This window comes from Bombus terrestris, chromosome 7 (genome assembly GCF_910591885.1).
Source record: "Bombus terrestris chromosome 7, iyBomTerr1.2, whole genome shotgun sequence".
NCBI lineage: Eukaryota > Metazoa > Arthropoda > Insecta > Hymenoptera > Apidae > Bombus > Bombus terrestris.
Window position 1 is genome coordinate 18,530,372 of NC_063275.1, and position 22,510 is coordinate 18,552,881.

Consider the following 22,510-nt stretch of genomic DNA (forward strand, 5'->3'; position numbering starts at 1 on the left):
GCTCTACACTAAAATATTTTTCAGAATAATTCTCACCATTTCTATATCATAGCGATGTTAGAGCACGTGTAGCACAAAATGTACAAAAGAATTACGTGAATATTTAATTGGGAAGTTTTATCACATATTCCATATTCTTTATATTTTGGCGGCACTCGACAACAAATACCACCACTCGACACACTAACTAAGCAACGGACCCGGGTTCGATTCCCGGCGCCCGATTTTTCTTCCACGCATCAAAATAGAAGAATAATTGGCAGTACCCCGGCAGCGACATCTATAGCCGGCAACTACAACTATCACGAACAACATATGCCACCTCAATATATTGAATTCCCAAATTACTATTTATTTCTTCGCTGTAATATTTTCTAGCTGGCAAAATATTTGACGATACTTATTGAGATTAAAAGATGAAAATCAAATAATATTTTACAAAAATTTATAAATGATTTTATCAAAAAATAAGACATAAGAGATGTAAAACCGAAAGTTCGTCCAAAGCCGAAAGGCACGAACTAAGCAACAATAAATAAATAAAATAAAATATTAAAAAATATTTTAGTGAAAAATCACAAATGTTTTATAGCGAAGGCATAAAATATCTTTACCAAAATGATGGAAACAGGTAATAGAACGGGAAGATGATATATTTTCAATTTTCATAATTTAACAGGTGTGATTGAAATTTTGTCGTAAAAGGTATACTGGAAAAGCGATCTTATGAGATGACTCAATATAAAACATATATTTCGTATTGTAATATAATAAAATATTATCATACAAGAAAAGCTTTAACGCAACTATAGATTTTAATAGATAACTATTATGTTAATTAAACTAATGTTTTTATTGCAAAATTGCTTTGATAAGAAATAACTCTTATAATATACAATTAATATAATATATAATTCATAAAAAATATTTAACCCATAATTTTGTTTCTGTAATTATCAATATTTTTAATAATATAAACTGAATAATTGCGTAACTGAAAAATTGAAAAATTATTTCATAAGGGAAGTACTTTCTGTTTACCTATTGTATTGTAGATATGTAAATACGATAAAATATCTTGGCAAACTTCTAAATTACAGACTATATACAGCTTTTAATTATTTTGCCTTTACATGCAGTAAAAACTTATGCTTTGTTATGCATTTTCTTCTCCTTGTATAAAAAAAGAAAACAAATATCGATATTTGCAAAACCAACGAGTTTCTGTTTTCCAAATTATACAACATAATAAACAAGTTAATATCTAGCATGCCGCATACGATTAATTTTGGAATTCGTACAAAGTTGCAATATTTGCACTAATTTTTCAATCACTTAATTAGCATGCGCGTCCATTGGTTGAATAAAGTTGTCTACGTATGTAAAACATTGCCAAGTTAAGTATAGCCAAGTTACAGTTTATATAAAGTAGCGAGTGTTATTTTAGTAAAATAAAGATCCAGTATAAATCTCTATAGGCGCAGAAGTTAGTGGGCCGCCATTTTGGTAGCTTCTCTGATAGCGTATTTCCCACGGTGCACTGCGACATCAGTAGACGCGGCAATATCTGCTCCAGGAGAATCAAACAAGTGCGAGAAAGGGCGAGATAGAAAGGTATCGAGTGAGAGAGAAGAAGATAGCATCAAGGAGCGACAGATAGATAGAGATGAAGATAGAATGTATTAGAGAGAGAGAGGGAGAAAGTGAGTGAATGAGTGAGAGAGAGAGGGAGAGAGAGAGAGAGAGAGAAAGCTAGAAAGCCGCGCAGGCAAGGCATCGTGTACTTACAGCGTATATGGTAGACAAGGATGGAGAGAGAAGAGTCACGTTGAGTTGTATCACTGATTCCGGCTGGTGGAAAGATGGCGGAGGGTAATTCGAACACGCGTCATATAGCCCTGTATGCTGCGCATGCGCAGCATAGGTACTACGTGTGACTGCGATGGTGTCGGTAGGCGGAGCGGCATCCAGAACTAACTTGTACCGGGTGGTACCGCATCACTGTCAGCAAAAACCGCATAAAACGGCACCATTCGCTTCTCTGGTGTAACGATGCAGGGGGGTGGGGGGTTCGGGTTGCTCGTGGGGCAGGACGGAAGTTCAAGGCAGCCGTGGCGCCACGGGGACGCACGGGGAAGCGCCATGCTGACGATGACGCGCACGCACTTCCAGGTAATCGGATGACCGTTCTTCCGTACCATTTTATTCTCTTAACTCGCCATTTCGAGTGAAATTCAATCTCTGCTACAGAATTTTTCATCATTCCTACCCTTCTTCTTTTTTCATTTGCATGAATTTTTAGATATTATTTGCAGTCGGAGAGACTACGTATGGGAATGGTCACGCATGCGGTTATGTATCTCGTCTGGATGAGTAATAAACGACAGATATGGTGGAGATGTTTGTTGTATACGTGAATTGATTCTTGGAGAAATACAGGATATTCTGCAAGAAGAAAGAATGTTACAAATAAAAAAGTATAGTACATATTATAATACGTTATGGAAATATATATGTAGGATTGAGGTTTAATTATGAGTATGATTCTATTATTATGGCATTTGTCTTATCAGGGTTACTATTATTATAGGGTTGTGGTATTACATATATTTGAGAAACTATCGCACATTAAATTAAAGGTCGCATTAGGTTTTATATAGTTTTATTGCATTTGTACAAATAGCATTTTTGTTACTTCCAATGCATATGTACCTATTACATATTTTATAACAAAGATTAGATCTTAAATTTAATGCAACAGGTACTACCATAAAGAAATAAATACATACATAGATGTTTTTAGAACTCAAGTACTAGGTTCTTGTAATTAAAAACTGTACTTCCAGATATTTCTATTCTTCTTTTAATTTGTAGTTCTAGATATTATAATAAGGATTCTGGAACTTCTTATGTTCTAATAGAAATTTGCGAACAATATTCATATAAACATTTGATGATTAATAAATATGTTTACTCTGTACATATGTATTGGACATATGACATCGACGGTTGTTTCAACTTACACATTTTTATATTCTTATATTCATTATTATCTAAAAAGGCTAATGAAAAATGTGAAGTGCGTAGAGTATTATTATATATGCTTGTTATATGATTTTTGAAAGATGTTTATTTGTTGCCATATATTTATTGAAAACAAAGCAGATATCATCGTAACAACTGAAATACTATTGCAATACAATACTTATCACTATTTACCACGTATGTAGGTAGTTGTACATATACATACATATTTAGTACCAGTATGCATGTTAATATCTTCAATATTTTGATACTTACATATGTAGGTAATACGTATCATAATTTAGTATAAAATTGTAACATTGTTAAGTGTATAGATATAGGTTCATATCTAGATTTATAATATAGTATGTACATATAGATACTTTGTAACATATAGATACCTAACCCTAACCTAACCCCCGAGTACATTATACCATGTATAAATCGTAAAAAATAGGTATAGGTATTGTAAATGTATATACAATATTAGCGTTGCACTATAAAATATACTATTACAATACGTCTACCATCTAATTTCCATTTGTTATTATAAAATTAATTGTACGAAACCATCACGTGATCGAATTGTGTTATTTATTGTTGCTACGTTGATACCTCTACGTACATACCTACATAATACGTACCACAGTAGCAATCGTAGTGTATATTGATTAATGTATGATTTTTAATACTTCTCAAATTATAATTTCGGATTTTCTTATGTCGTAATAGAAGTTCGCTAAAATATCTAATCATAATGAAATAAGTATAGTTAATAGTTACTAGGGAATATTCCTGTTCGTGCTGTATAATTTAACAAGATGTTTTAGAACTAAATTTTAGGAAAGTAATGTAATAATAATACAATCATTTTCGTACAGGTATTTCAGATATTTGCGTGAAAGAAAGTATTTCAGATCGGTTTATACTGGTAAGTCTTTACGCAACCTTATCATAGACATTTCATTCGTTCAATCAATCATGCGTTATCTAGATACCGAGATACCATACGTTATTTATAAAAAGTTCTATAATATTTGTTTGACAGAAAACTTACTAACACTCAGAAGATTATGCTCTACAGCCTAGAGATATCTAATAAATAGCGAAGCATATAGATATTTTACTTCCAATGGTTCAATTTTTTATCTTACCACGAGTATTATTTTATATTAATATTGTAAAAATGAAATTATCCATGCTTGGGTAATAATTTAATTTATAGATTACTTACTTCATGACAAAAAGTACATTTTATCTTTGAAACAAACAACTTATCATAATTTCTTGAAACTCTAAGTATGTATGTATGTACTTAAGTTTAAGTACAGAGATTTTCAAGTCTTATCGTTAACAAATAATTATTTTATCTAGTAATAATGCTTAGGTATAGATATAAAGTCCTATTGATTAAAACAATTGAGAATAAGAATGATTTTTAATCATTCAAGAAACTTGACTGAAAATTAAAGATGGATACATATCAATCATATTAAGTAGCATTATTGAATTTATAATTTTTTAACGAGTCTTCAGTTAACAATTAAAACGACGAATAACATGATTTTGCCAATACAACTTAATAATTGTATGTATATTTAAATGCTTAAATTGTCCTAGTTATAGGTTATGTTGTGAAAGAAAGTTACAGATATTTAGCTGATACATATTTAATTATATACTTAGTTATATTATATATTAAATTCCTTATTTTATTGCTTTCATCGCATTATTTCCTGATATACGAGAGGCATATTATAATTTTCCAAGGAAAAAGAATCGTACGATTTTCTAAAGTATTAACTTTCCATGTTTAATATTACGAAGCACGATAATATTTTGACTATTCCTATATTTCGATACGCTTAATCCAAATTCGTATATAAACAAGCGTTCAATTCACATCCTTTAATCTGAGAAATACAACGTCAAGGAGAAATCAAAAAGACCATTCGAACATATAGCATACGTGTTTATCGCAGACAGAATTTATCTGTACATATTTGTTTGCTGCATTCACATCCAAAGTTGATAAAAGATTATTCATTCGTACATTTAGGTATTTTTCATTTCGTAAATTATATTCCATCGCAAATTCAAGTTACATTTATTTGTTCAAATATTTCATATATTTTTGCAATTTTAATTTACCTTTTTCATTGTTATTTCATTTACAGTTGTTCTCTTAAATACTCAACGTAATATTACATATAATTTTTCCTGATCAGGTTGTACCTACTTCAAAAAAAGCGCGCGAGAATATTCAAGTTGCCCGAACGCACTTTAGGGGACTAAGGGAGTCCTTGTGAAGTCCCGAAAAAAAGAGGCGCGACCAAAGGAGGTGTGAACAGAGCGGAGGGCGTGGCAATGGGCGTAACCTTCGAAACGTCCACTACCCTTCTAGGCGTTTCGCCAGTTAGCTGTTAAGCATGGTAGTGGGGGAGACGGCATCGAACCCAGCTAGCTGCAGTCACAATTCAACCGCTCGATGGTGAGTACGTTATAATGCGCCGCGTTACGGGTAGATCTCCTTTTACCGGAAACGAAGGAGATTACTTGTCCGTCGATTGAATCTTGACATATGTATACGTGATATTTTGAAACCAGTTATACGTCGTTCCACTTATACGGAAATAACAACCAATGTAAATTTTCTCAGTGCGTGACCGAACGAACCTGTGAACGTGACGACAAAACTTCGTTTAATAAAAATGCAAGCTTGTTGAACGTTTGGAAAAAGTGATTCGTACGTTGATCGGGCATCAAGTGGATCGTTGCGTGTGTTTAAAAAATTCTCGAGCTACCGATCGAAAGCAAGGAGAGCCGCTAGGTTTGTTAGGTTGCACAGCTTTAAGCCGGCCGGCGCCCGCATTAAAGGGAATATAACCGAAGCGTATAAGTCACCGAATTCCGTTTCGACTATCGTTGTGTTGCGAGTTGCGACTCTTCTCAAATTCGAATTTACTAATCGAATGTCTGTATCGAATTGTCCATGTTCTTATCGATATCTTCGCGGTCTTTATACAAGCGAAGTTCGAGAAAACGCTAGTAGTGTCGAAATGAGTACCTTGCTTCGATACGAACTGAGGAATTTCAAAGAACTGTAAGAATTCTTATTCGCTAAATATTTCGAGATATTCGTTGAAAATGTAGCTTTTCGTGGTTCGTAATCCCAATACCTTCTTTCGACAGAAGGACGACAATGCCAAACGAAGATCCATCTCCATAAATATTTACCTGATTTGTCCTATGTTTATTACTTCTCGCTCGGTTCGGTTTTCGAACGTATTAAGTTTTTATCGTTGCGGATCGATTAAGAGATATTTGATACGTGAAAACGGACATTCTTGTTATTGGCTGTTTCCAACGATTTCGGGTGTTCGAGAGAGATCGCGAGAGCCATGTTCTTTGTTGTGGAGTGAATGTGCGAAAGTTATACGAACTTTGTTTACTGATTTTGTTGTTTTGCTTGTTGCGTATCTATAAGTGAAACTCGATGTCGGGCAGTGAATAGTGAACAAACGAGTGAATTACGGTGGTGTGTTCGAGTCGGAATAAGAATCGTAACAGGAGTAACGACTTCCGACGGCTCGGTTATTACGACTTGGCGTTTTTGAAGAAGCATGATTTTTTGAACGGATACGTTTTTTTCTTGGAGACATCTCTCCAGGATGACCAGAACCTGTCTTTACGGAGCGTTCGTATAGTCGTCACAGTGGAGTTCTGCTTAATCGCAGGTAAGTATTGTTACGAAACTTTCGCCACGACGAGTTCAACGCGTTTGTACTTGTTTCCGTTTCTTCGTGCTTTCAACCACGAAATTGCGTTTATGATTTAAAATTCTTCACTTCGGAAAAGTTCAATCGAAGTTTCTATCGAAACTAACTTGATGCTTCAGGAAACTATGTAAGATTATTGCGTGGTGATGGGATTTAAATTTTTGGCGCGTTTTTTATGAATTTCTTGCTTCACGAAATATATATCTAATCTCAAGGTGTAGGTCATATGATATTTCGTTTTCGCGCCATTTTATGGTAAACCATCGTTAATGAACATTCAACATATTCTATCATAGATATAGAATATTATAGAAAATTACAGAGAGATTATATGGAATATTATAGAATTTTAAGGCGTTTAGAAATAGTTGAAATTAAAATGTGATAAAACTTTATGATAATTGTACATGTAAATATTTATTTTTAACATTAATGCTGTCAATGCTATCTAAATTCGAAATGTAACTTCTAAGATTGTAATCTTAGGCGTATGAAGACTGATATATAATAGTATATTAGATATTACAAAATATTTATTGCTCAGAATAATCAAAATCAGGTAGCTCGTATAAATCGAGACTTTTGAAGGAGTTACAAGAACGGTATTTGCTTATGGATTTTGAATGGGATGTTTTCTACTGATACACAGAACACCGTCACACAAGCTAATCGTATAGTGTCACGTATATCATTTTTCGCGTACAGTTTGTTTTTAATTGCTCGATAGGAACTATCTGTCGGTAAAAATAAAGGCTATATTTTCAGTATGAGACACATTTGTTAAGTTAAATTATTTTTTTAAAAATAGTGGTAATAATACATTATTATAGAAATTAGTTGCAAAATGTATAATAGCAATTAACTGTTCATATAGAAGTTCGACTTATTCGGAATAGAAGTTGAATAATGAAATGCGATAATAGTTGTCGGTACATAGATCAAAGAATAATTTGTGTATTTTAAAATCGCTATTGTGTAATTAAAAAAGAATTGGAAAATCCATATTATTCAGATAACAACAACAGTAGGTACCATTTTTAATGTATCACATAATGGAACCTCTGCTAATCGGGAAACCATAAAATCGAATCTCGATCAGCCGACATATGTATTATGATAAAAATCGAAAACTGAGATCGTTGTTTATTAGTGTTCGATTCGATTCGATTCGATTCGATTTTCATATATATATATTACTCAAAATATGCACGTAAGACATACATATGCAAGTTTCTTGTCCTGTTCTTGATAACGATAAAAGTTTGTACGAAATTTCTTTCGCTTGAAACTTCTAGGTAAACACACAAACACGGAAGATCGATCGTGTAGCATAGTATCTAGCGAAAACAGTCGTTCTCCTCTATCTCGGTGAAATCGGTCATTGCTTTCTTCGCGGAGAAATACGTACTATCATAATCTTCGAGCGAACGACGCCTCGATGTATCGACCATCGATTTCTTTCGCATTTTTCCATGCGTTTACCGACATTCTACGTCGTGTCGCGTATTTTTCTGTCGGTATGATTTAACGATCGGTCGCATTATCGGTAGCGGCGAATTTTTATCGAAGGAGAACGCTTTTTATATGATGTTTCGAATGCATCCACTGTTAGATAGGTTAGGCGACTTTATCGTTTAGCGACGTTGCGTGTTCGTGTAATTCTGTTACACCTAAGTTGTAAGCTGTTTAGTTTTGTTAATCTGCAGAAGGTGTCCTTTGAGTTAAAAGTTCGCAGGATTCTTTCATCGGATTCCATGCTATAGAAAAATTATTTATATAAGGTTCTCAGAAACTAAACTGTTCACTTTTCGTTCTTATTAATTTCCTAACTTCATTACATAAGTATATGATGAATATTTTCAGGAAACAAATGATTTACTATCATAAGTTCATTGATAAGTTCAAGATGACATAAATAATAGAAAATTCAAAGAACAGGGTTTGTAACGTCACTTTACTTTCTGAAGAGCTCACGATATAATATAATGGTTTTTGCCATAGAAAGTTTTTATGTAGATATTGTTTTATTTATATACGTTTTATTTTATTTGTATTATTTATTTCAAAATCTAACATTATGAAAATTGTAAGAATTAACATCATAACGAGGCGCAACTGCCACGACTATATTGGTATTATAAAACTTGGAACCGATTCGAGAATATATATAGAAGTTAGAAGATATTTATTACAAACATATAGTAAGTCTTTAAAATAGTATCATTAAGTATTGAACCTCATTAATATAATGAATAATTGATTTCTGTGATCCCTGTGAAAAAGATATCTTGCATTAAATATTTTGCAGCTTCTATGTATAATGTATATACATTTTCAGATTTATTTCGGACATGATCAATATAACCAGTACCATCTCGATGCGATAGTAATGAAATTTCAAAATGTTTTGTATAATACACGTAATATATTGATAAAAGGTTTCCGTAAATGTTTAAATACTTTCCTCAGTCACTATATATAGAATGTTTGGCATAGTGGAAGTAAACAATCGACTAGTGAATAGAAATAAAATAAAAGAAAACTAATCGAAGAGTCTCAATGGATATGTATAATAAGCACGTATCTGAAGACCAATCGTCACAGAGATATTTAGTTTCCTAACCTATAAGTTCGGTATCTGTACATACGTATGTAAGTACTTATTTACGCGCCGTACGGTATTATAAAATATTCAACAATATTGAGAATTCCGCGTGTTGATACTAATGCAAATCTTCGGAATGTATTTTTTCTATAGATTAATTTTGTTTACACTATCGATGACAGTATGGAAAACAGAAAGAGAGAAAAACTGCAGTCGCGTCGAACACCTTTTATAAACAAAAACTGATAATCTACCGCTTATGAGAAGAATTAGGAAAATTATATTTGTTCGAGTATTTATAATATTAGCATTTTCTGTTATTTTTCACGCGTTTTATCCATTAATCGAATTTATAATTCTACAATAAGTAGACGGTGTCTCGGGTACTGAATTTTTTTGTATATATGTACATAGTTTGCCTCTTCCTGGCACACGCGGTCGCGTCTCGCAGGTCAGATTTCTGAAACTTTCTTTTACATGGTTCAGCCTTTACTGACCTTTCTCGTAAATGTGTTTTGTCACTCATGCTTCGCAGAGGTATACAAACGAACACGTGGTTCCATAAAACGGGACTAGCTACTATATATAGGTATGTGAGTAGCTCAGATAGGGGAATCGTAGACTTACATTTGTTTTCTCTAAATCTGTATTTTGGAATAGATAGTTAGGAATTTTAAATTCTCTGTTATTTTCTCTTTAGAACTTCGATGAAGTAGATTGTGAAATTACTTATTTGCGAAGTTATATATTGAGTAAGAGTACGTGGTAATCGTATATAAATACATAATTATAATCGAAGACAAGGGAGTAGCATGGAGAAATGCGAAAGCTTCTTACTACGAATATTATTTATTTACGAATTTACAACACATTTGAGAAAGTAGTTTGATTTTGGTCGGTTTTGTTGGTTTATACAGATTACTGGAGAATGAAGCTTCTTTGTTGCGAGAAAAACAGAACTATGGAGAAGGACTAAAGCACAAAGAACAATTTTTGATAATCTAAGTTTAAACACATGGTAATCTCGTATTTAAAATTAATATTCAATCGACTAACACGAGTGCAATAAAAAATGCGAAAATGAATATTAGAGGTAGAAAAAATCGATTGTATTTTGCGTATTAAATAAAAGTTAGATCCTTGAATTTGTTCTTTCGGCACGTGTTATAAAATTCTAATATTTATTAACGGTATATAAGTTGTAATTATTTATAATTATCGTCGTAAGTTACGGAAATAAATTACAAACAGCTAGGAATCATACATGGAAAGATAAAGGATTTCATTTAGAGTCAACCTTTGCTTCAAAACTTTCCTTCTCCTATCTTTTTTGTACAAATTTGGGAAGAAAAATAACACGATTAGAGTGAAATTTTATCCTGTTTGTGCATTTTCATCTTGATTACTTTGTTATCTAGAGTACTTTAACCCTCTTAGCTTTATCTATTTCAAGCTGACTGTCGTTTATTTCTTCGTGTTCACTAAATGTCACAAATTACCGTAATTTCTCTTTCCTACTCTAGCTAGAATTTCTATTTTTATTTTTAACCGTGTGCCGCCGATTTTAAACACGCGCTTAACACGTATCTTCTCTACATACAGGATTGTTTATAAATATAATTACCTAAACATAATTACCGAAATTTTACAAATCACGAAATACAACCTACGAAACGAACGATATTTTATAATACGAAGTTTACAAATTCTAAGCTGTCCATTTACTAACGTTACTTACATCGATTGGTAAATTATTTTGTAAAACAGGGTCCTGGTGCAAAGAATAAGATAGATCGGAGCGTAGTAGCGGTTACCTTTAATTAACGAATAATCCGAATAAACTGGTGAAAACGGGGAAACAAAACGCGAAGTTTAAAGAAAGGCAAATTTATTTTTCCAATTAAACTCGAGCAGAAAAGTAACTTAAAACGGTTGAAAAATTTGTTTCTGTATTTCCCTGATAAAAGCATTGGGAACGCGGGAACGTAAACAGCAAATTGTACATAAACCACGATCAAACGAACGATGTACAATGGCACACGAAAATATCCGGATACCTACAATATTATAGGCAACTTCCACGTAGGTATCGTGTCCGATATATAAAATTTTTTTTTTTCTCAAATTTTGTTAATACCAACAAGATACGACTGGTGTGATTATATTTATAAAATTCGGGACTAATTTCGAACTAATATAATTAGTTATAAACAGATACTCGTTATAAACATATATTTAGTAAAAAAATGAATATACCAAATGAACAGTCATTTTAAATACATAAGCGTTAAAAATATAATATCACTGAATATCCAGTTTTGTTAATGCTTGCACTAAATATTTTGTAGCTTCCATATACAGTTTCAGATTTATTTCAAACTCTACGATATTCGTTAGAACAGCTAATGAAATTTCAAAGTGTTTTGTACAAAGACACATAGGTAATATATTTGTAAGTTTGCATAAGCGTTAGTATACGTTCGTACGAGCTGTTGTACAGCTCGTTGTCTTTATTTTACTCAAGTATAACAGACAATAAATAACGGACAGTATCCAGCTATTTTATTCGATGGAAACTGCCGTCGGTTTGGATGCTTCGATGCCAAAACGAATAGCCGAAATATTTTGCGTTATGGGCAGACGAACGTCGTTCATCTTGTGGCTTACGAATCCCTGGTGCTTATTCCGATCGATTTAGGCAGCTTTTCAAGCGTAAAACGATCGTAGTTGAAATAATTGTTGGAACGGCGACACACCGCTTCTCGTTACCCGACGAAACGAGAAACTCTTCATTGACATACTCTCGTTTTTCCATCCGTTCTCTGCCTCTTCCTCAGCCCCTTTGCCCGATAATTACATAGATCAATCCTCTCTCGGTCAGTCCATTGTCTTGGCTATTAATATACTTGAGATTTTTTCTATGTATTTATTAAGAAATTTCAAAGACGCAAAAGTTGACGCGTCTTAGGATATTTAATTTTCATTAATCCCCTTGACGAAGATATGAAATTGTCTATAAATACCTGGAGTTTATAGTTGTTGATATTAAAAACGCATTTGTTTTTCCGATGACTTTCCAAGGAGGAGACGATGCGCTTAGACTTCTGACAACGATCTTTTTTTTTTTTTAATTTCTTAAGATCTCCTTTTAGATTCATCGCCTTGTAATCAAAGTTGTAATAAGACCTTTAATAAATAACGACTATGTATCGAACGAGAAAAACAAGGAGCGTATAGAAAATAATAAAGATTCAGTTTTTTCCTTGGCTGTCTCGAAGGCCAATGTACGAAGTATGCACAATGCACACTCTGTGACGCATTGTAGACAATCGTTACTTTGTTAAAGTCGTCTATTTAAAGGTAAACTTCGCTTCAAAATAATATTGACGATTTAAGTACAGAATATTATCTGTATACCTAATATTTGCTTGGTCTCCTGCTTGAAGCTTTTTTTTTTTTTTTTTAGCATAAGAAAGGAATTTTAGAGAAGCATCGATTCGTTGCGATGAATCGACGACCATTGAATCTGGCCGTTTAAAATTCTTTATTACGAATAAAATACACGATGCTAGTGCGAAGATACGATATTCTACAAGTCGTATATCTTCCCTTCGTTTCGATCGCAATTAATCATGTCAGTATAAATATGACTGTAATCTTTGGGATTGTCAAACCATCTGCTACTAAAATTCGGATCTAGTATCGGATTTTCTGTGCAGCATTAGGTCGAGCATTGCAGTATCGCAATTTGAAACGTAATCCAGGCTAGGATTTTAAATAATTACGGTGACTCGTTCGCCGACTATTACGTAACTTTAGCTCTGTTAAAAGATAGACAAGAAGTAAAGTAATAATACAGCGGCAAAGAGAACGAAAGTGAAAACCATCTTGTTCCTTCGTCGTTCCTGCCTCGTTTCCAGGACATTCTTTTCTTACAAACTTTTAAAGCTTGACAATTTTTAACTGTAATTGATTTACAAATCTGGAAACTCATCTTCCCTTGAAATTACATATATCTCTCGATGATTTTGTTCTTCGTATCAAACGTGATTATTTTATTACGAACTTATTGTTTTATTGTAGCAAAAGGCTTCGTGAAATCTCCTTGTGCATTCGAATAACGAACTGATTACGAGATAAACGTTTATTCACCTTTGTCGTTTGAATCGACCAGAGGAGTATCCGGAGCGTATACGCGACGTGCTAGCATTTCCAATTGTTGCACTATTTGTACGCCGCTGAAGTGAAAGTGATAATTCCGAGAAAATTCATTTTTAGTTATCTTTTTTTTTTTTTACGTCAATCTCACTTTCTCTTTCTATCAGTTTCACAATGCAGTCATCTAGTCGGTTAAAAAGTACGATGAGTATCGTTGGTGCAACACGCAGAGGTCGAAGTTCTTCGAGCTTGGCGTTTTACGTTATTATTCAGGAAATCAGAGATATCAATTACTTTTCCAAACAAGTTCGGTATTTCTCATTGTTACGATCTTTCTTTACCTGTGATTATAGTCGAGTTTGAAATTTTACCTTGTTCTTCGAGGTATCAGAGTCTTCAATTATTCGTCAAATCTTCAATTTTAAAGTATCCAAGTCTTTGTTCGCTCATGCTGTATCATAATGTTTGTAGCGACAGCAATCGAAATAAGAGTAACATTGAGAGTTCCACATTTTCCAGCTATGTATTGGAAAATATAGAAACATGCAGTGTATGGTAGCAGAGTGAATCAGAGTAATTGGATCATCCTCTTACAGGGAGGATGAACCAGGTCTCAAATCCTTTGCACGCCAGAAACTTTTTTTATTTTAAGCAAGTAACCGCACCCTTTGGCAATGAAGTTTTCTTACAATTGAAAGTTATTTATATTCTTTGCCACTTTCCATTGACAAAAAGAGAACAAAATAACAACTTGCTTATTTCCAACATTGCTAAAACGGTACTACTAACGCGCAACCAGTTACAAATGACGAACATTTTAATCGATGCACGTGCCAATAATAATTAGATTTTAAAATATCAGATCGTATGGCAAGTTCGTTCGTGTTTCTTTGAAAGATTATCAAACATCGTTACCTTTATATAAAATCTTCGTGTATTGGGTTGCGGATTTAATCACTTAGTTGCCAACCCGATACACGAAGATTTTATATAAAGGTAACGATGTTTGATAATCTTTTAGGTCGGTAACTAAGTGATTGCGGATTTTGTCATTACTACCTAATTGAATCTGTCGTTTAGGTCTAGCGGGTAGTGTCTGTTCAGCCTGCGAATGTGGTCCGTTGTTTCGTTTCTATAATATGTATCAACTTATTATAAATACTAGCCATGTTACTGCGCCACGCCAGAAAAATTGCTGAAAATTCTCAACGCGAGAATTGATTGTAATTTAAATAAACTATAAAAAAAAATTACTACCTAATGACCGACCCAATAAAATATTTTGTCGACGACGTACGCGTTATTTTGTTTCATTATCCGTTGCATTGGTTAAGTAACTTTTACTCCAAAGCTGTCGAGCTTTTGTCAAAAAATCGCAATACGTATATTTTCATATTGTTTAATGATGTAACATAGAGAAGCAAACGAATCTATTACACAATATACGATTACATATTAGGCATACAATTACGCGTATAGCAAATTATTACACGACACAACCTAATATTAGGCGTCTTAGGGAAGCTATATAGTCCGAAATACAGGATATTATGATGGTTGGAAGATAGCGAACGGTGGATCGATTTTTCCGCAGTTTCAGATTTCTGCTAACGAAAGTGCCATTTTCATCGTTTTTTCTTGCGCAGTTTCGTGTTCCATGTTTCGTTGAAAGCATGCATTACGTTTGTAGTCGACAGGTGTTGTACAGAAACATATAGTCACGTTTAAGATTGTACGTGAGATGTGAATAGAGAAGCTGTATCGTCCTTACGTAAGACGCATATGTGCGCGCTTCTTTTTCCTTTTCGTTTGAACTATTGGTAAAATCGAATTAGACGATTATTGTGCCACGTTAGTTGAGCTATAGATAGTTAATAATTATTTAAAACCACGATCGTCCGATGACGTTGGACGATAGGAATTTCCAAAAGACGTAAGTTCGCGAGTAACTGGAAATCATATCACTTTTAACGCGTAAAGAAAAGCAACGAAAATATCGTTTAATGTAGTTAGCTCGAGGATCCATTGGGTTGGCAACTAAGTGATTGCGGATTTTGTCATTAGGTGATATTGACAAAACCCGCAGTCTCTTAGTTGCCAACCCAATAGTAAAGAAATTTTGAATTTTTACTGGTTCGATTGAGGAGACAAGATATTAGAAAGTAAAAAAATTTTCATTATCGTGAATTCACTATGATTTCAATTTTTCTAGTTAATCGAACGAACGAGGCTTGTATTGTACGTAACAAATATATAAAATGCTATTTCGTTGATAAGATTTGAAATATTTCAGATATTTGTAGCGATTATCAGATCCTAGTTTTGGAATCGTGGCAGGAAAGCTATAATCAACTATAATTCCTTTCTTTACCCTCGTAAACAAACAAAATTCCAGTTATAGAGGTTCAAACATCCCCGTCGTTGTTCAAATTATCGAGTATCACTCATCCTCCACTATCGATACTGGATAAATATAAACTTGCAGTTAAACGATTGCTATAATCAATCAATGCTAATACTCTATCGTCTAATGACTCGTATCGCCCTCAGCGATAAAGATTTAGAAAGTCCAGTTAATGCTAAATATGTCAATTTTTTTCAAGCCAAAATCTGGTATACGAATCGTTCGTATAATAAACCTAGACATTTCGAAACGCTTGGGATACCTGATATTTGTAAATATTTCAAACCTTTCAATTATTAGATCCTGACATTCGAATAACAACGTGGATAATTATATCGTTTATATAGAGCAGCCGGTACCAAAAAATTCGAGCTCGTGGCATATAAATAATATCCCAGTGAAGATCGGGTAAATCGCGAATATTTAGCGTTTTAGAGTACTCAGGAAACTTCTTACATTTAGGCGTGACAACACTCTGCGGTGATATGTAGGTTAATATCGCTTTCGGTAATAAAATTGTAGAAAGCCCAGCTAATACGAAACGCGTAAATTCTCAATGCAGAATTGGATAAATCGAAAAGTCACGGCAATAAGATGTAGCTAAAAAGAAAAAAAAGAAAGAATGATTTGGAATATTTTGGCCACTTAACGTTTTTGGATAGTTGAAACGGTTCAAGTATCGAAGCGCTAACACTCGGATAACAACAGGAGTAATACACGTTGCGCGTAACCGCGATGACGAAAAAGTTGGAGCTGACAAGTAAGAAACAAGTAATTGTCAAAGTCGAATCAGGTTAGATTACCTAACGTTATGGAGCGAAATTGCAAATGCAAAACAACAACGATACACGACGTTTCGAAATGCTTGCGATACGTACGCATTTTTCGATACTTGAATCGCTTGAACTTAATAACGCGCACCATTTACGACAACCTGAACGAGCAAGATCGAAAAATTCGCGGCTACGTTAAATATTGTATTGGCAACTAAGTGACTGCGGCTTTTGTCAATACCACCCAATGAAAAAATCCGCGATCACTTAGTTGCCAACCGAACGAGTAATTGCCGAGTTGCGATCGGATAAATCGCAAATGCGACGTAACTGGAATACGTACTTGAATTTCGGTTTGGCGCAGCTGGGAATTCGAGGCGAGAGACGCAGGGATCGGGCGTGTATTCCAAAGGTTATAAAAACCGGTCCTCTCGGTTTTGCCAGACGAAACATCGAGGCGAGCAGAGGCGAGAGCACGACGTTCCGGTCGCTTTGCCGAACCAACAGCGTTTAGAAACGACGAGCTTTCGCGAATTCTCTGCCTAATCGGCTGCATTTTTTAATGCCATACCGTTGTTCGCGTCACGATGCTTGGCGAGACACGCGAACAAGGGAGCCCGAGGGTGGAGACCGATTAACCCCGTCGATTAATGACGAATGGCTAACGAGCCACGAAAATCATTCGACGCGTACACGCGCAACTTGCCCGCAAGAGACGAGACCTCGGCTTTTTCGCCCTACGCGGTGTATTTCTGTCGCGCCTTTGAGCTGTCCACGCTTTTGCGAATTTTCATCCCAACCTGCGTCCCCTTTCTGGGATCAGAGGGCTCGGGAAATTGTTGCGAAAATTCCTGTGCCAATAAACTGTACTGGTCGTTGTATTTTCTTATCGATTTCCACATCTTTTTTTCTCTCGCTTCTTCGTTTGAACACGGGGCTAGCTGGCTCGTTTGAGACTGTCAGATAAAAGCAAGATAATTTAGGATGGTCTATCTTAAATACGTGTTAAGGTGACCTACACTTCTTTCCATCGATGAGATATGCTTTCGTGAATACAAATTGGAATATCCTTAAACGTAGCTGATAATAATAGGATAAAAATAGCGATAAAAATAGAAGAATTAATTTTAATTTTATTTTATTTACGGGCTTCTTTACATGTAAAATAATACGCCATACAAGGTAATACTGGTGTTGAGACGAGAATAATACTAGGTACTATTATATAAAGTTTATCATAGTATAATAATAATAATAATAGTAACAATAGGAAGAAGAATATCGAAAACGATAAAACTCGAAATCAGGTTGAATTCGTTAAAGATACCGAAACGATCATTGAGATAATATAACGATGTTTGTCGACAATCGCGCAGTTAACGAGGCGTCACTTTAAATTAATTAAATTAATTCTTAACCCGAAGGAAAATAGTTTCGTCGTTCTTGGCCTTTTATATCAGTGACAATTTTTGTTATACAATTCTTTCGTTCGTGGAATCAGTTATTTAGCAAGTAAATTCGAAACTTAGGCGTATACCGCTAGACGAACGTTTAACGATAATAACAATGATGGTTTAGTACGGAGTTTGAGGACCGCGTGTCCGTGGAAAGTCCGCGTAATTACCCAAACATCGTAAATATTTTTAAATTCTCAGGTTCTACGAAACGTTGGAAAGTCTGTGAGATTCTAACAATTCCGTAAACTTCGAAGTTCGAAGGGAAAAGTCGAGACGTTCGAAATCCTACGAAGAGAAATCCTACAAAGTTTTCGAATTCCGAGCGATTCTTCTGCGATTCACTCGAATTCCAAAAATTCTCTAACGATAAGGAAACGCGATCGCCACGAAACGAATGCAAGTAATATACAAGCACACGAGTCTCGTTCGAATCTCCGACAGATCTCCCTTTACAAATCCTGTTATCTTGCAAAAAAATCAATTTACCGATTCGCGATATTATCCCGAAAGTCGCGAGCGATCGGAAGATTTTACTTGCTGCTGTAACAACGCTATAATTTTCACGATTTTCTCGCGTTTCGGCGCATGTACGCGTGCGATCGTAGCAGCGAGGCAAATTCCCTGTTATTTGAATATTAAGCGAATTCCGTAACACACGATGTGTTTACCTTTTCGTTGCTCTTATTCGCCAGGTCGACGTAATTATTCGTTTCCCTGGCGCAAATAGCGAACTATCGTTTTCCATTCGCCATCGATCCCAGAACTATTTTCTGTCCGTATGTCTGGGAATTTCGAACGGTGGAAGTTTCAATAACAGCGTTTTCCATCTCGAATACGCAACTTTCCTCCCGTCGTTTACGACTCTGCTTTCTACCGTATTATTTTCGCGATGTTGCGGGAAAACTCTGGCAGCGGAGAAGTGGTAGGTAGGATTGCTCTCTTTTTAACGAAGTAACGAAGTGTCCGAGGAATGTTCTCAAAGAAGTAATTCAACGCCATAGAGCAGCGGCTACGTTGTTCGTTTTTTAGACACGTTACGACACCGATACATAGTTCCTGTCGTGGTTGTCAGCGGTGGTTGCAACTTCGTTATGCTTTTTTTTTTCGCGGTAGAGATACAGATGGCTGTAAAAAATATTCGCTCGTACCCTTATTTTCCGGCGAGTTCCGTTGTTTTTCCGACTCTGTGTGTCCGATTTTCGTAGTATGGAATTTTTAGCGACACGAAAGTAAATGATAGGAAACTTGGTACATACACAGATTTCAGTGTAATTAATTAACGTCTAATCGCTCTAATAAATACAGTGTGTCAATATTTTTTTGTAGCCAAGATTATACGCTTGCGTTATGCACACCTGCGTGTTTCAAGGTGTGAAAACACTTACCATATTCGATTTTATTTTATTTTTATACGCAAGTCATTGACACTGAGGCGTATGTAAAAAAGTCTCTAGAAATGATTTGCCTATGTAATGGTTAGACGAAAGAGTTGTGGTATGAGAATGATAGAGTGATTATCTCAAGCTTGGAAATGAAGAATTCTATGCAAAAGTTTTCGGATTGTTTATATATGGTAAAGCGTGGAAAATGTGCTCCGAGTTGGAATAAAATTCTAGGAAGAGATCGAATGGGCTATATTTTTATTTATAATTCTAGAAAGCGGCTATATTACAAACGTGACAAAAATATACTTGTCATAGGATGATTGATGTCTGACATAGGATGTTTAACAAGACGCGTATTATCGTACAAGCAACACACGTTATGATCTAACGAAAACAAAATACGTAAAGTTCGGTAAAATTCGTTAATGATTTTAGCGTATTACGGAATTTAGTCCATTCCACGAATTTTTCCAAAAATGTTAATACCTTTGAGACACGCGTTCCGAAGACAAGTGAAAATACGTATTTAATTGCAAACAATTTTTAATCCTTAACGAGCGTATGTCAGCCGTGATGCAACTTTGTAATTCTACCGTATCGCGCGTATGTATGTCACGGAGGAGGTGATTTAAAAACTAAAAAACCTCAAGTTGTATTGAATTACGATAGGTTCACGGTTGGCGTGAACTGGGATCATATACTTTTGTAAAACGTGTAACAGAAAATCATTCTACCACGTTGGAGAATATTCAAAAAATCTCACATTCGCCATATACAAATAGACGATTAAATCATAGATATACAGATTACGATGGAAAATATTCACAGAAATATCTCTATGCGAAAATAATATGTTTTCGTACGGAGTAATTCAGTTTGATATTCAACCCGACGCTTTTCGTACAAGCAGCGAGTAAACCGACGATCCAGCGGCAAGTTACGCGCCAACCTTCGTTAAGGGTTAATAGCGTAGAAGTAAATTTTAAAAGCGTTTCCTTGTAAAAATCAAAAACATACGACCTGGTTTATCTTTCTTACGTCGTCGTCCGTTCCCGTTCTTGCTTTGTATCGTATACGAAAACATTGACGAAATTCCGCGCTATCTCGTTGCTTTCCTTTCCTTCGACGAACGAACAAGCTTACCGTGCTCGTTCTTGCGATAATAGCAATATCTATCGCTTGGAAACGTTCGAACGCGATTCAAGCGTACGAGAAAAATTGCTAGCGGATCGAACGTTTCGCAGGAAGTTTGTTTCTCGTTGGCGCGAACGTGTTGCACGCTTCTCTTTTATCATGGTTGGTATTTTTGAATTTCACTGGAACGGCGAGAGACTGCGGGAACCAGTGCTCACACGGGCAAACAGTGTTTGAGCGTGGCGTTCAATAATTAAAATGGAAACCGGCGCTCAAACGCAATATTGCGTTGCAACAATGGAAAGTGTGTATTATAAAACAAGCGGCGTGCACGTGTTGTATCCTTCCGACGATCTAAGCGCTCTACATGCTCTGAAAACTCCCGTTATTTGCAATTTTAAATCCGTCGATTTGTATGTTAGATCGTTGGGAAACTCCTAAAATTGATGGAAATCGGAAACGTTCGACGATTTACGCGATATCAAAATGGCAATATCTTTTTGTTTCTGTCTTTTCTATCTTTTTTTTTTCTTCTTCTTTTTGAAGCGAAGCTACGAGATATTTTAATGAATTTCATGTAGAGGTAGGTCGAGGTACTTTCTAAACGTTATCGAGGTGAAATCTCTAAGGGAAGAATCTCGCGGAAGTTACCGTAGATTTTTCATTGTTTGGGTAATTCTTTCAGTCTCTAGTTAAGATTGGTTAGCTTCTGATAAGTTTGAACGACGATTCGAACAACGAAAATACGATGCGCTTACGAAAGTATGTTACGATAGAATGAGGTTTGAAGATTCAAACTTTTGGCTCTTCTTCTTGTATTCGCAGCTCGTAATCTAGATCACGAACGTTTACGCGAATTGTATGTTTTTATAAAAAATACGCAAAGGTATAGGTATTCGTTCGTCGTTGTTGTTCTAAAAAAAGTATATGTTTTGTTTCAGTGATAAAATATCAATAACTTTTTTACACTTGAGCAGACTCATTTTCAGATATTGCCATTATCATGATCCGCAATATTTTCAACGTCTGTTCCTTAAGCAATTTCTATCAAATTGACGCTTTAATGCTTTATGTTCCTACATTTTGTAGACAGCATTGATTGTATAATTTATTTTTTATTTATTTCCTACATTTCATTTGGCTGGTTTAAATACCACGTTGACTACATTCTGTACACAAGTAGAAAGTACTCGTATTGATCTTTTCTGGAAAATATTATGTTCGACCATCCTTTAAACGTTAAATCGGATTGTAAAGCGTTTACGATCAAATTATCCAATGCAACAAACACAAAGAAGTTACTGCGTCTTCTAGTACGAACACTATTCACCTGTATATATCAGGTTGTCCGAACGAAGTGTCTCCCTTTTACAGAAACGTCTTTTACAACGATGTATCTTTATACAAACATGAAACCTAATCTGTGTTTGATAGAACAAAATGGATCATACGTAGTGGAAAATGTGCATCCATTATTTCCTTATAAAACGAAAGAAACTTTTCGGACGACCTAATATATTTGTATAATAGAATACAACGCGTTAAAGAACGTTTAATATTCGTGGAACATTCGCGTCTAATCACTGGAAATTGTGATTAAAAACGAAACAAGACAACATTATATGTATATATATTTAGAATTCACATATATTATATACTTATTATATATTATAATTAATCATTAATTAATTCTACGTACATAAACGTTTTAAAACATCGATTACACATCGAACAGTTATAAAACAAAGCAACTTAATTTATAAGACCAATGGTGTAATAAAGATATAATTC

General features: G+C 34.7%; 1 protein-coding gene and 1 long non-coding RNA gene across 9 annotated transcripts in view; both read left to right on the forward strand.

The window, feature by feature from the left end:
• Positions 1-2,043: 2,043 nt before the first annotated feature.
• LOC125385439 lies at positions 2,044-3,402 on the forward strand. Its single transcript, XR_007224720.1, has 2 exons — positions 2,044-2,172; positions 2,303-3,402. It is a non-coding gene; the product is annotated as an uncharacterized LOC125385439 (long non-coding RNA).
• A 2,096-nt stretch (positions 3,403-5,498) lies between these two features.
• Positions 5,499-22,510, forward strand: part of LOC100645596 — a 356,587-nt gene continuing 339,575 nt past the window's right edge. For all 8 annotated transcript variants that reach the window (XM_048407495.1, XM_048407498.1, XM_048407500.1 and 5 more), the window contains exon 1: positions 5,499-6,761. The gene's annotated coding sequence lies outside the window, so the exon portion shown is untranslated. The remainder of the gene's footprint in view (positions 6,762-22,510) is intronic.